At 36.6% G+C, this 12533-nt stretch overlaps 1 long non-coding RNA gene across 1 annotated transcript in view; it reads right to left on the bottom strand.

Annotated features, from left to right (window-relative positions):
* Positions 1 to 12357, bottom strand: part of Gm42256 — a 45528-nt gene extending 33171 nt beyond the window's left edge. The window contains exon 1 of the long non-coding RNA XR_881132.3: positions 9807 to 12357. This is a non-coding gene — a long non-coding RNA (predicted gene, 42256). The remainder of the gene's footprint in view (positions 1 to 9806) is intronic.
* Positions 12358 to 12533: the final 176 nt, after the last annotated feature.

The following is a 12533-nucleotide window of genomic DNA, read 5'->3' as shown; positions in this document are numbered from 1 at the left end:
CATTCCAGGTCTCTCAGAGCACTCAGGCAACAGAAGCAACAGAGCTTCTTGGACAGGGTCACTTCAGGCCCTCATCCTCAGCCAGGAGGCAGAGCTGAGACCTAGACCTCTGGGCACCTTCCCTGCCAGAGGAGACTCAGGCTCCAGGAGGGTTCTGACCCCGGGACTCAGGTGAGAACACCATCATATATGTCGGGTTTCTCAGAGACCAGTCCACACAGGAGAGTGCATGGGCTGCAGATGCAACAGAGCTTCTTCATCTTCAGCCAGGAGGTGGATCTGAGTTCCAGACCTCTGTGCAACTTCCCTGAAACAGGAGAGCTTGCCTGAAAAGAGTGCTCTGACCACTAGGACTCAGGAGAGAGTTGGACTATCAGGAGTGCTGACAGAGGCTAAAGATCATAGGAGGACCAAGTTCCAGCCAGAGACAGCTAGAACATCTAATAGCAGAGATTACCAGATGGTGAAAGGCAAACGTAAGAATCTTAATAACAGAGACCAAGACCACTCGGCATCATTGGAACCCAGTATGCCCACCACAGCAAGTCTTTGATACCCCAACACACCCGAAAAGCAAGATTCAAATTTAAAATTATATCTAATGATGCTGGTAGAGGATTTTAAGACATGTATTAATAACTCACTTAAAGAAATACAGGAGGAGAACACGGCTAAACAGGTACAAGTCCTTAAAGAGGAAGCACAAAAATCTCTTAAAGAATTCGAGAAAAACACAACCAAACAGGTGATGGAATTGAATAAAACCATTCAGGATCTAAAATGAAAGTAGAAACAATAAAGAAAACCCAAAGGGAGACAACTCTGGAGATAGAAATCCTAAGAAAGAAATATGGAACCATAGATTCTAGGATCAGCAACAGAATACAAGAGATAGAGGAGAGAATCTCAGGTACAGAAGATTCCATAGAAAATATGGATACAACAATCAAAGAAAATGCAAAATGCAAAAAGATCCGAACTCAAAACATCCATGAAATCCAGGACACAACGAGAAAACCAAACATAAGGATAATAGGTATAGATGAGAATGAAGATTTTCAACTTAAAGAGCCAGCAAATATCTTCAACAAATTTATAGAAGAAAACTTCCCCAACTTAAAGAAAGAGATGCCCATGAACAAACAAGAAGCCTACAGAACTCCAAATAGTTTGGACCAGAAAAGAAATTCCTCCCGACACATAATAATCAGAACAAAAAATGCAGTGAATAAAGGTAGAATATTAAAAGCAGTAAGGGAAAAAGGTCAAGTAACATATAAAGGCAGACCTATTAGAATTACACCAGACTTCTCACCAGAGACTATGAAAGCCAGAAGATCCTAGACAGATGTTATACAGACACTAAGAGAACACAAATGCAAGCCCAGGCTACTATACCCAGCAAAATTCTCAGTTACCATAGATGGAGAAACCAAAGAATTCCATGATAAAACCAAATTCATACGATATCTTTCCATGAATCCAGCCCTTTAAAGGATAATAAAGGGAAAACACCAACACAAGGACAGGAACTACACCCTAGAAAAAGCAAGAAAGTAATCCTTCAACAAACCTAAAAGACAGCCAAAAGAACAGAATCCCAACTTTAACAACAAAAATAACAGGAAGCAATAATTACTTTTCTTTAATTTCTCTTAACATCAATGGACTCAATTCCCCAATAAAAAGATATAGACTAATAGACTGGCTATACAAACAGGACCTGACATTTTGCTGCTTGCAGGAAACCCACCTCAGGGACAAAGGCAGACACTACCTCAGAGTAAAAGACTCAGAAACAATTTTCCAAGTAAATAGTGTGAAGAAACAAGCTGGAGTAGCCATTCTAATATCTAATAAAATTGACTTCTAACCCAAAGTTATCAAAAAAGACAAGTAGGGGTACTTCATACTCATCAAAGATAAAATCTACCAAGATGAACTCTCAATTCTAAATATCTATGCTCCAAATGCAAGGGCAGCCGCATGCATTAAAGAAACTTTGGTAAAGCTCAAAGCACGCATTTCACCTCACACAATAATAGTGGGAGACTTCAACACCCCATTCTCACCAATGGACAGATCCTGGAAACAGAAACTAAACAGAGACACATAACTTCACACAGAAGTTATGAAACAAATGGATTTAACAGATATCTACAGCACATTTTATCCTAAAACAAAAGGATATACCTTCTTCTCAGCACCTCATCGTACCTCCTGCAAAATTGACCACAAAATTGTCACAAAACAGGCCTCAGCAGATACAAAAATATTGAATTATCCAATGCATCCTATGAGATCATGGCAGACAAAGGCTGATCTTCAAGAACAGCATAAATAATAGAAAACCAACATTCACATGGAAACTGAACAACACTCTACTCAATGATACCTTGGTCAAGGTAGAAATAAAGAAAAAATTAACGACTTTTTAGAGTTTAATGAAAATGAAGCCACAATATTCCAAAACTTATGGGACACAATGAAAGCAGTCCTAAGAAGAAAACTCATAGCCCTGAGTGCCTGCAAAAAGAAACTAGAGAGAGCACACACTAGCAGCCTGATAGCACACCTAAAAGCCCTGGAACAAAAGGAAGCAAACTCACCCAAGAGGAGTAGACAGCAGGAAATAATCAAACTCAGGGCTGAAATCAACCAAGTGGAAACAAAAAAGAACTATTCAAAGAATCAACCAAAGGAGGAGCTGGTTCTTTGAAAAAATCAACAAGATAGATAAACCCTTAGCCAGACTAACTAGAGGGAACAGGGACAGTATCCTAATTAACAAAGTCAGAAATAAGAAAGAAGACATAACAACAGAACCAGGGGAAATCCAAAACATCATCAGATCCTACTACAAAAGATCCTACTCAACAAAACTGGAAAACCTGGACGAAATGGACAACTTCCTCAACAGATACCAAATACCAAAGTTAAATCAGGATCAGATTAATGATCTTAACAGTCCCATTTACCCTAAAGAAATAAAAGCAGTAATTAATAGTCTCCCAACCAAAAAAAAAAAAAAAAAAAAAAAAAAAGCCCAGAACCAGATGGGTTTAATGCAGAGTTCTACCAGACCTTCCAAGAAGACTTAATTCCAACTCTCCTCAAACTATTCCACAAAATAAAAACAGAAGGTACTCAACTCAATTCATTTTATGAAGTCACAATTACTCTGAAACCTAAACCACACAAAGATCCAACAAAAAAAGAGAACTTCAGACCAATTTCCCTTATGAATATAGATGCAAAAATACTCAATAAAATCCTAGCAAACGGAATCCAAGAACACATCAAAATGATTGTCCATCCTGACCAAGTAGACTTCATCCCAGAGATGCAGGGATGGTTTAATATACAGAAATCCATCAACATAATCTACTATATAATCAAACTCAAAGACAAAAATCACATGATCATCTCCTTAATGCTGAGAAACGACAACAAAGGGAGATCAAGGGGATACAAATTGGAAAGGAAGAAGTCAAAATATTACTTTTTGCAGATGATATGATAGTATATATAAGTGACCCTAAAAATTCGACCAGAGAACTCCTAAACCTGATAAACAGCTTCAGTGCAGTAGCTGGATATAAAATTAACTCAAACAAATAGGTGGCCTTTCTCTACACAAAGGATAAACAGGCTGAGAAAGAAATTAGGGAAACAACACCCTTCACAATAGTCACAAATAATATAAAATACCTTGGTGTGACTCTAAGGAGTGAAAGATCTGTATGATAAGAACTTAAGTCTCTGAAGAAAGAAATCAAAGTTCTCAGAAGATGGAAAAATTTCCCATGCTCATAGATTGGCAGGATTAATGTAGTAACAATGGCTATCTTGCCAAAAGCAATCTACAGATTCAATCCCATCCCAATCAAAACTCAATTCTTCAAGGAATTAGAAAGGGCAATTTGCAAATTCATCTGGAAAAATAAAAAAGCTAGGAGAGCAAAAACTATTCTCAACAATAAAAGAAACTCTGGTGGAATCACCATGCCTGACCTCAAGCTGTACTACAGAGCATTGTGATAAAAACTGCATGGTATTGGTACAGTGACAAAACACATAGATCAATGGAATAGAATTGAAGACCCAGAAATGAACCCACACACCTATGGTCATGTGATCTTCGACAAAGGAGCTAAAATCATCCAGTGGAAAAAAGACATCATTTTCAACAAATTGTGCTGGCTCAACTGGTGGTTATTATGTAGAAGAATGTGAATTGATCCATTCTAATACAAAGCTCAAGTCTAAGTGGATCAATGAACTCCACATAAAACAAGAGACACTAAAACTTACAGAGCAGAAAGTGGAGGAAAGCCTGGGAGATATGGGCACAGGGAAAACATTCCTGAACAGAAAAGCAATGGCTTATGCTATAAGATTGAGAATTGACAAATAGGACCTCATTAAATTGTGAAGTTTCTTTAAGGCGAAAGACACTGTCAATAAGACAAAAAAAAAAAAAAAAAAAAAAAAAAAAAAAGGCCACCAACAGATAGGGAAAGGATATTTATGAATCCTAAATCCAATAGGGAACTTATATCCAAAATATCCAAAGAACTCAATAAGCTGGACCCCCAAAATCAAATAACCCTATTAAAAATGAGGTACAGAGCTAAACCAGGAATTCTCATCTGAGGAATACTGAATGGCTAAGAAGCACCTGAAAAAATGTCCAACATCCTTAATCATCAGGGAAATGCAAATCAAAACAGCCCTGAGATTCACTCTCACACTAGTCAGAATGGCTAAGATCAAAAATTCAGGTGACATCAGATGCTGGTCAGGATGTGGTGAAAGAGGAACACTCCTCCATTGCTGGTGTGATTGCAAGCTGGTACTACCACTCTGGAAATCAGTCTAGGGGTTCCTCAGAAAGTTGGACATAGTACTACAGGAAGATCCAGTAATACCTCTCCTGGGCATATACTGAGAAAAATGTTCCAACTTGTAAAATGGACACATGCTCCACTATGTTCATAGCAGCCTTATTTATAATAGCCAGAAGCTGGAAAGAACCCAGATGCCCCTCTACAGAAGAATGGATACAGAAAATGTGGTACATTTACACAATGGTGTACTACTCAGCAATTAAAGACAATGAATTTATGAAGTTCTTAGGCAAATGGATGTATCTGGAGGATATCATCCTGAGTGAGGTAACCCAGTCACAAAAGAACTCACATGATATGCACTCACTGATAAGTGGATATTAGCCTAGAAACTTAGAATACCCAAGATACAATTTGCAAAACACATAACACTCAAGAAGAAGGAATAGCAAAGTGTGGATACTTTGTTCCTCCTTAGAATGAGGAACAAAGTACCTATGGTGGGAGTTACAGAGACAAAGTTTGGAGCTGAGAAAGAAGGAAGGACCATCCAGAGCCTGCCCCACCAGGGGATCCACCACTTAAACAACCACCAAACCCAGTCACTATTCCATATGCCAGCAAGATTTTGTGGACAGGACCCTGATATAGCTGTCTCTTGTGAAGCTCTGCCAGTGCCTGGCAAATACGGAAGTGGATGCTCACAGTCATCTATTGGATGGAACACAGGGCCCCCAATGCAGAAGCTAGATAAAGTACCAAAGGAGCTGAAGGGGTCTGAAACCCTATAAGAAGAACAACAATATGAACCAGTACCCCTAAAGCTCAGGTCTCTAGCAGCATATGTAGCAGAAGATGGCCTAGTTGGCCCTCATTGGGAGGAGAGGCCCTTGGTCTTGTGAAGATTATATGCTGCAGTATAGGGGAATGCCAGAGCCAGGAGGGGGAGTGGGTGGGTTGGGGAGCATGGCAGGGGGAGTGTATAGGGGACTTTCAGGATAGCATTTGAAATGTAAATGAAGAAAATATCTAATAAAAATTGTTTTTGGAGAAAAATAAAAAAAATATTTGAATATTCTGGTTTCTTTGTAGACTCAGTTGCATCATGTGATGATTTTCTGGAAACTGACTTGTGAGAGGATGTTTTTGCTGAAGCAGGCACATGGGAGGATGTTTTGTTAAGAACAGACATGTGGTGTTTTTCTGGAAGCTGCCTGGAAAAAGGTCATGTGATATTTTGCTAAAGAGGATGCTTGAGAGAACAAGTGATGTTTGGGAAGAGTATAAGTATAGCCCAACAGACAGTAGGCAATGCTGTGTGGTATTGGTTCACCTTGCCACTCTTTGCTGATCATTCTTTGTTCTTACTTCATATAGAGAAATGCACCAAAGAACTTCTGGTGGTGTTCCTGCAGCTTCTTGCTGCTTCTGCTGACTCTGGCTGATTGACAGAGCCTCATAGTTTCTTCTGGATCAAACTCTCGTTGCTGATTCTTGAATGGTGTTTGTGAATGGATCTAAACAGGTTCACATCCTCCTTTGATCTATTAACCTTTCCTTTCTACTACCTCTGTTCCGATAGAAGGGAGGTTAAAGCATTTAAGTACACTTATTAAACTAGGTTTTGAAAAATACCAGTATATAAGTATTGGCCTTTTTTTTCCTTCTTGTGAGCACAAAGCACAGTTAGTGGGATTCAGAACAATAGATAGGTTGTGTGTAAATAATAAATGACTTTGTCACTGTGAAAATAGTAAAACTATTTCAGCCCTTATACTTCTCCAGAGGAAAGGTGAAGGCTGACAAGACATACTTAATACCTAATAGATACTTAATAACTGTTAAGAAAGACAATAAAAAATTGGAAACATGCTCAGTAGGTGTTTTAACCTTTAAGTAACTCAATGAGTCTCTTCCCTCTTAACACTCTCTGAAAAATAGAGATGAAGAATTCAGCTCACAACAGTGAAGTAAATCAAGATTAACTTGTACACAGAGATCAACTCCCCTTCTACATGTCTTTTCTATGCATTTTAATTACATATTACAGAGACACACACATTTAAACAAAACAATGCCATGCCATGTAATTTTATAAAGAACTTTTCAGTCTCTCATCATTCAGTTAAATACTTACCATTTTAAGGACGATACCATTCTTACTTTATTGGCAGACAGGGCTCATTTGTGCTCTTGTGCTAGGCACTTGCATTGCTTTTAGTCCTTTGGGTATTATGAAAGGTGCTTTGGTTAACATTCTTAGCGTCTTTTGCACACTACTGACGTCATCTTGAAATGAATATAGGAACTATGTACAGCATTTGAGGCTTTAAGCTTTAAGGTACACTGTAAAAAAAGCCTTCCAGAAAACATGTTCCATGATCACTTTCAAGCAGTGTGTGAACGACACTGTTTCTTCAGATCCTTAATTAATGTTCAGGATGCAATGTTAGATTGTATTTAATGTCTGGCTATCTAAGGGGATTTACACTATGATGTTTAACTCATAAGCCAACGTCTAGAAATAATTTCCTACTATAAGATTCTCAAGATATCTGTGACTTCTCCTCATAACTTATATGATTTCATTTTTCACAGACTGACAATTTGGTCAGAAATTAATTTAATTATTAGACATGGTACATAGGCATATTTATATTTGTAAAGGATACTCAATTTTTAAAATAATTTAATAACCTATCTCTTCATTATTATTATATATCATTCATTAAATAAGTATATATGTTTAGATCTCTTATTACATAAGGCAACTTTTTTCCTGCTGCTCTGTTTTTCCTATGACTACATATTATATTGTACTATAATGTAACTATGTTAATAGTTTATACATTATTTCTTTATCCTTAAAATATATTAAGAGTTCATATATTAAAATTTTCTGTACTCAAAAGAATACTTATGTTAGTACAACTGAATCATCCATTCAGTTGTACTAACATAATGGATGTTATGTTAGAACAGCCATGGGAATTTCTTTGTATTAAAGTTTCCTTATGTTCTTGTGTAGAGTTTGTATTTTTTAATGAAGATTCATCATATTTACTAAGTTATATATATGTACCATAATTTAAGTTGACAGAAAAAATACATTTGAGATAACATTTACTAACTTATGAATTATTTTCACATACATGTAAATCAAAGAAACAATTATTTATTTTCTAAAGGAGTTTGTTATATAAATCACATCCAACATTTTGGTATATTAACAATATTAAATTGAACATGGTGGTTCATCCTGTAATCCATGTACTCTGGAGGTAAAGGCAGTAGTATCAGAAAGTCAAGGTCATCCTAGGTCTATCTGGGTCACATGAGTCCGTCTCAGATAAACCAATTCACAGCACACATACTTACATGCATACTGACTTACATAAATATATACACATTCATACATACATGTGCACTGGCTTACATGCACACACACATAATATGCATACCTACATATGTACATAAAATCTTATTGCACTGTCTCTTGCTTTCAGAAAATATCAGGTAATGTAGAGGAACATAATTCATTATTTTAACGAAAATACTGTGTCAATTGTGATAAAATTTTCACTTCAGTAATAAAAAGGGGATTGCAATAGACAAAATACATCAAATATATAAAACAATGTAACTTACAATAACAATAACAAATGATAGCAACAGCAATAGGAAATCTCCCCAGATCACAAATGATTGGGACTACCACAACAGCTACTTATACAGCCAACTAAGGGTCCCAGTTTGGTGTTCCAAGTAAAACACCATGGGAAGGTGAGTGTTATACCCTCCTTTATTTTAGTCTTTTCAGCACAAATTATAGATACCATTTTCTGTTGCTTAACCATAAACCAATTGATGCAACTTCAGACTTAAAATGTGTGTCATGGTTTATGAATATGAGGGAAGAAAGGAAAGAAAGGAAGAGAGAAAGAGAGAAAGAGAAAGAAAAAGAAAGAAAGGAAAGAAAGAAAGAAAGAAAGAAAGAAAGGAAAAAAGAAAGAAAGAAAGAAGAAAGAAAGAAAGAAAGAAAGAAAGAAAGAAAGAAAGAAAGAAAGAAAGAAAGAAAGAAAGAAAAAGAAAGAAAGGCAGACAGGAAGGGAGGGAGGGAGGGAGGGAGGGAGGGAGGGAGGGAGAGAGGGAAGGAGTAAAAGTTACTTTGGAGATTTTTGTTATCATCAGGCACATCCCACAGGAAAGGCAACGATGAACCTGCCCTCCACAGTCAGCCAGGCAAGTGCAGACGCAAATTGTTAGCTGCAGACAGACAGCTGTACACTGAAGAGGCTGACAAACTAGGATGAAATTAGATATTGCTATCCACTTCTTCTAGCTTTACCATGAAAGTTTAGCTCCACACAAACAATTTTATTTGAAGTTAAAAACATAAGACATACTAAGATGGTTGCCCGTGACAACAGAACTTTACACATGCTATAGCCTTTATACTCACCATGTACTTGATTGGTCCAAATATTTATAGTTCATTGTTATGACTGCCAAAACTGGCAACCACGAGGATTGTTGTCTCAATTAGGACAGTAAACAGATTGTCTCTTTTTTTAATGAAAAAATCTAAAATGTAATACTTCACAGTTTCACATGTTTATTCATCCAAACGAGCTAAAAAATAATGGTGCGACATCTGTTCGAGAAACACTGGTACCTCAAAATTTGGCTGCCTCCCCGCCAATTTGGTTGTTGTTTTAAAAATGAAAAATAGGAGGGGGCACTGTCATCAAAAATCTTCTGGCGTGCAAAGTAACTTATTTTTCTTGAAATAAGCATCCCATATCTGTTGCTAAGGATACAAAAATTGTGTAACAAGGCGTTACTATGCAGAAGGGGGCTGCAGTTCAATTGTTTTAAGTGATGCTCTGATCTACTAGGACTGGTCCACAGTGCTGCACTTCTGCACGAGGCTCTCCAGCTCTCATTCGTACTTACCTATGCAGTTACAGCTGAGGGAAATGCTGAGACTGTTTCTGTAGGGCTGGGTTCATCTGCTACAATTTCGTTTTTATGGAAGGTTGTAATGATCCTAGATACAGTGTCAGTGGAACAACATCTAGCTACCATCTTGCTATGCAGGCTACACTGGTATAGTGCTAAGAAGACAAGGCAGCGCTGCTAAGAGAGAAGTAGGAAGTCCCCCGCCCCCGCCCCCTGAGAAGCCCCAGGTAAGTGTAAAGAGAGAGAAAAGAATCAGCTGCCTAGTCTCCGACTCGGAAGTATGTTACAGATATATAGTACATTAAAATAGAAACGTGTTTAATTTCTAAGCATTTATTTATGAAGCTCATCTAATGTACAATTCACTCTGATGAATTATTATTGACTGTATACTTTTAGAGCCTAGAAAACTGAGTGCTTTAGTGTTCACGTAAACATTGTAATAAAAGTTTAATTTTATTTTCATTTGAAGTGAATATGTATGGTAAGTTGAAGTGAAATGCTAAGAATGTTTTTAAATAAATATGCACTGATCTCCTAAAAGAAATCGCAGTTCCTATTTCATATCGACTTTGTACCAGTTCTTTAGATTTGCAAGAAATATTATACATATAGTTTATACACATATTATCTTCCAATACACCAGACAACCAAAAATGCTAAATTCTGGGTTGACTTATATTGTGTTTAAATTTATTTATTAAATTTAAACTTTTTAGCATTTAATGAAAAATCACTCTGGGTCAAGTAAAATGAATTAAACCAAATTCTTGCATGCACTTCAATTCATGAGCAGAGGACCACAAACAGAAATGACAGAAATAAACATCACCATATTCTCAGGGTCTCCCTGTCATTGAGTGGGGTTAGAAGTGCCATTAGTCTTTATAGAGAAGTTGAAAGACAAGCTATTGATATATTTTGCACCTGCAAAACAACTACCTTATAGTTGCACTAAGATAGGTTTTTTCTTTTTTTTTAAGGAAGAATATCAGATGATGTTATATTTTTACAATATTTCTCCTCAAGTAAATTTAAATGATTTTATCTAAACTTGCATGTGAAATCATAACCTTTGCATGTCATTCACAACTCTTTACAACTCTGTGCCCTTAGTTGGAAATTTATACCACAATGCACGTTAGCAGATTCCAATGTTCTTTAAAGATCATTATAATGTTTTCCTATATTTGTCTTGATCATTCTGGGCAGTGTGTACTATTATGGGAGGAGTAGCCATGTCTAAACATTATACTTGACTCTAATCTCGCATTTATGACAAATGCTACCCACTAATCAAAAATGTGGTCCCCTGAAACAGCATGGAGTTAATATCTTTCTGCCTCGAAGTAGACTTTCAGTATGGTATTTCTGTTTAGTAGATTGGCTGCTTCCAGTTAATGTGAGTTCATGAAATTTGTATTTGTGAAAACAGTATTATGTAAAAAATATCCTTGTCTCTCTTTACTATTTCTATTTGCTGAAATCAAAGCTTTTAGCCTGGGATTTGTTCTCTGGGAATGTCATAAATCAACCAGCTAGACAAACAGACCCAGAACAGGGATAAATTCAGGTAGTGAAATTGCTTATTATTACTGTGGATTTTAACTGATATTTATTGTCATAGAAACAACGGTTTCACCCCAGAGCACATCTCATGAGTAAAACAGGATAGTGGAGCTTCTCTCAGGACTGCCACTTGTCAAACATTTCCAGGAGACACACAACCATTTGGAACACTGAAAACTGCAGAACTATCTATCTCACCTGGATAGGTCCTGATAAGCAATTATCACATGTCCTCTCATTTCAGTTACGACAGAAAACCAGAAATATTCTTCATTGGATGTGACTGTTTTAACACCATATGGGAGGGAAATAACTAAATGAAAATTGCTCACGTAAATGTGATGAGACTGGAAGAAAGCAGCATTTCTTGACATGTGGCATGTCACTCAGGAAAGTAAAAGGCCCATCAAATCCAAAATGCCAGCTTGGCTATTCCCTTGCCTCCCACATCGCGAACAGACATACCACATGGCAGAAAATGCTGCAACCTTTCCTAAAAATGCCACTTGGATGGGTCCTCTGTGGTGAGTATGCAAGAGCTCTTGTTCCCTCTCTTGAGTCTGTGAGTTCAAAAGGAAGAATCCAGCAAATAACTCTGGCTAAATTTTGCCCTCAGATGTTTGGCATAAATAATATGTGAGGATATTGGAACCTTTGGCTGTTTCACACTGATGAAATAAATTATGCTACTTAGAAATTTCTACAGAACAAATGCTACACTGACATACTGAGTTTTTTTGCAAAAGTACCAAAGAATATCTGTTCTTTTAGAAACTATGCTATAAAGCCTGATTTACTCTTACAGTATTTATTAGAGCTCCTGTCTCTTGGCAAGCACTGAAATGACCTTAGAATTGTTTTTATTATTTCATAAAGTCAATGTATACTCTAAAAGCCTGTAATTATTTCAAAATAGGCATTTTCTATGCATCTCTATATCAGAGAGGAGCATATATATATATGTGTATATATATATACACATATATATATGTGTATATATATATATATATATATATATACTTATTATATATACTTTCTAAGCTTTGTGTGGTCATGTACTTTACAATTTTGTTAAAATTCTGATTACCAATAAAAATATTGAATAGTCTTTACATTAAACCACAAAACACTTATAAAATATTTACAAAAACT

Source organism: Mus musculus, chromosome 4, assembly GCF_000001635.26.
Source record: "Mus musculus strain C57BL/6J chromosome 4, GRCm38.p6 C57BL/6J".
NCBI classification, from domain to species: domain Eukaryota; kingdom Metazoa; phylum Chordata; class Mammalia; order Rodentia; family Muridae; genus Mus; species Mus musculus.
This window is presented reverse-complemented; position numbering and strand designations above follow the sequence as displayed.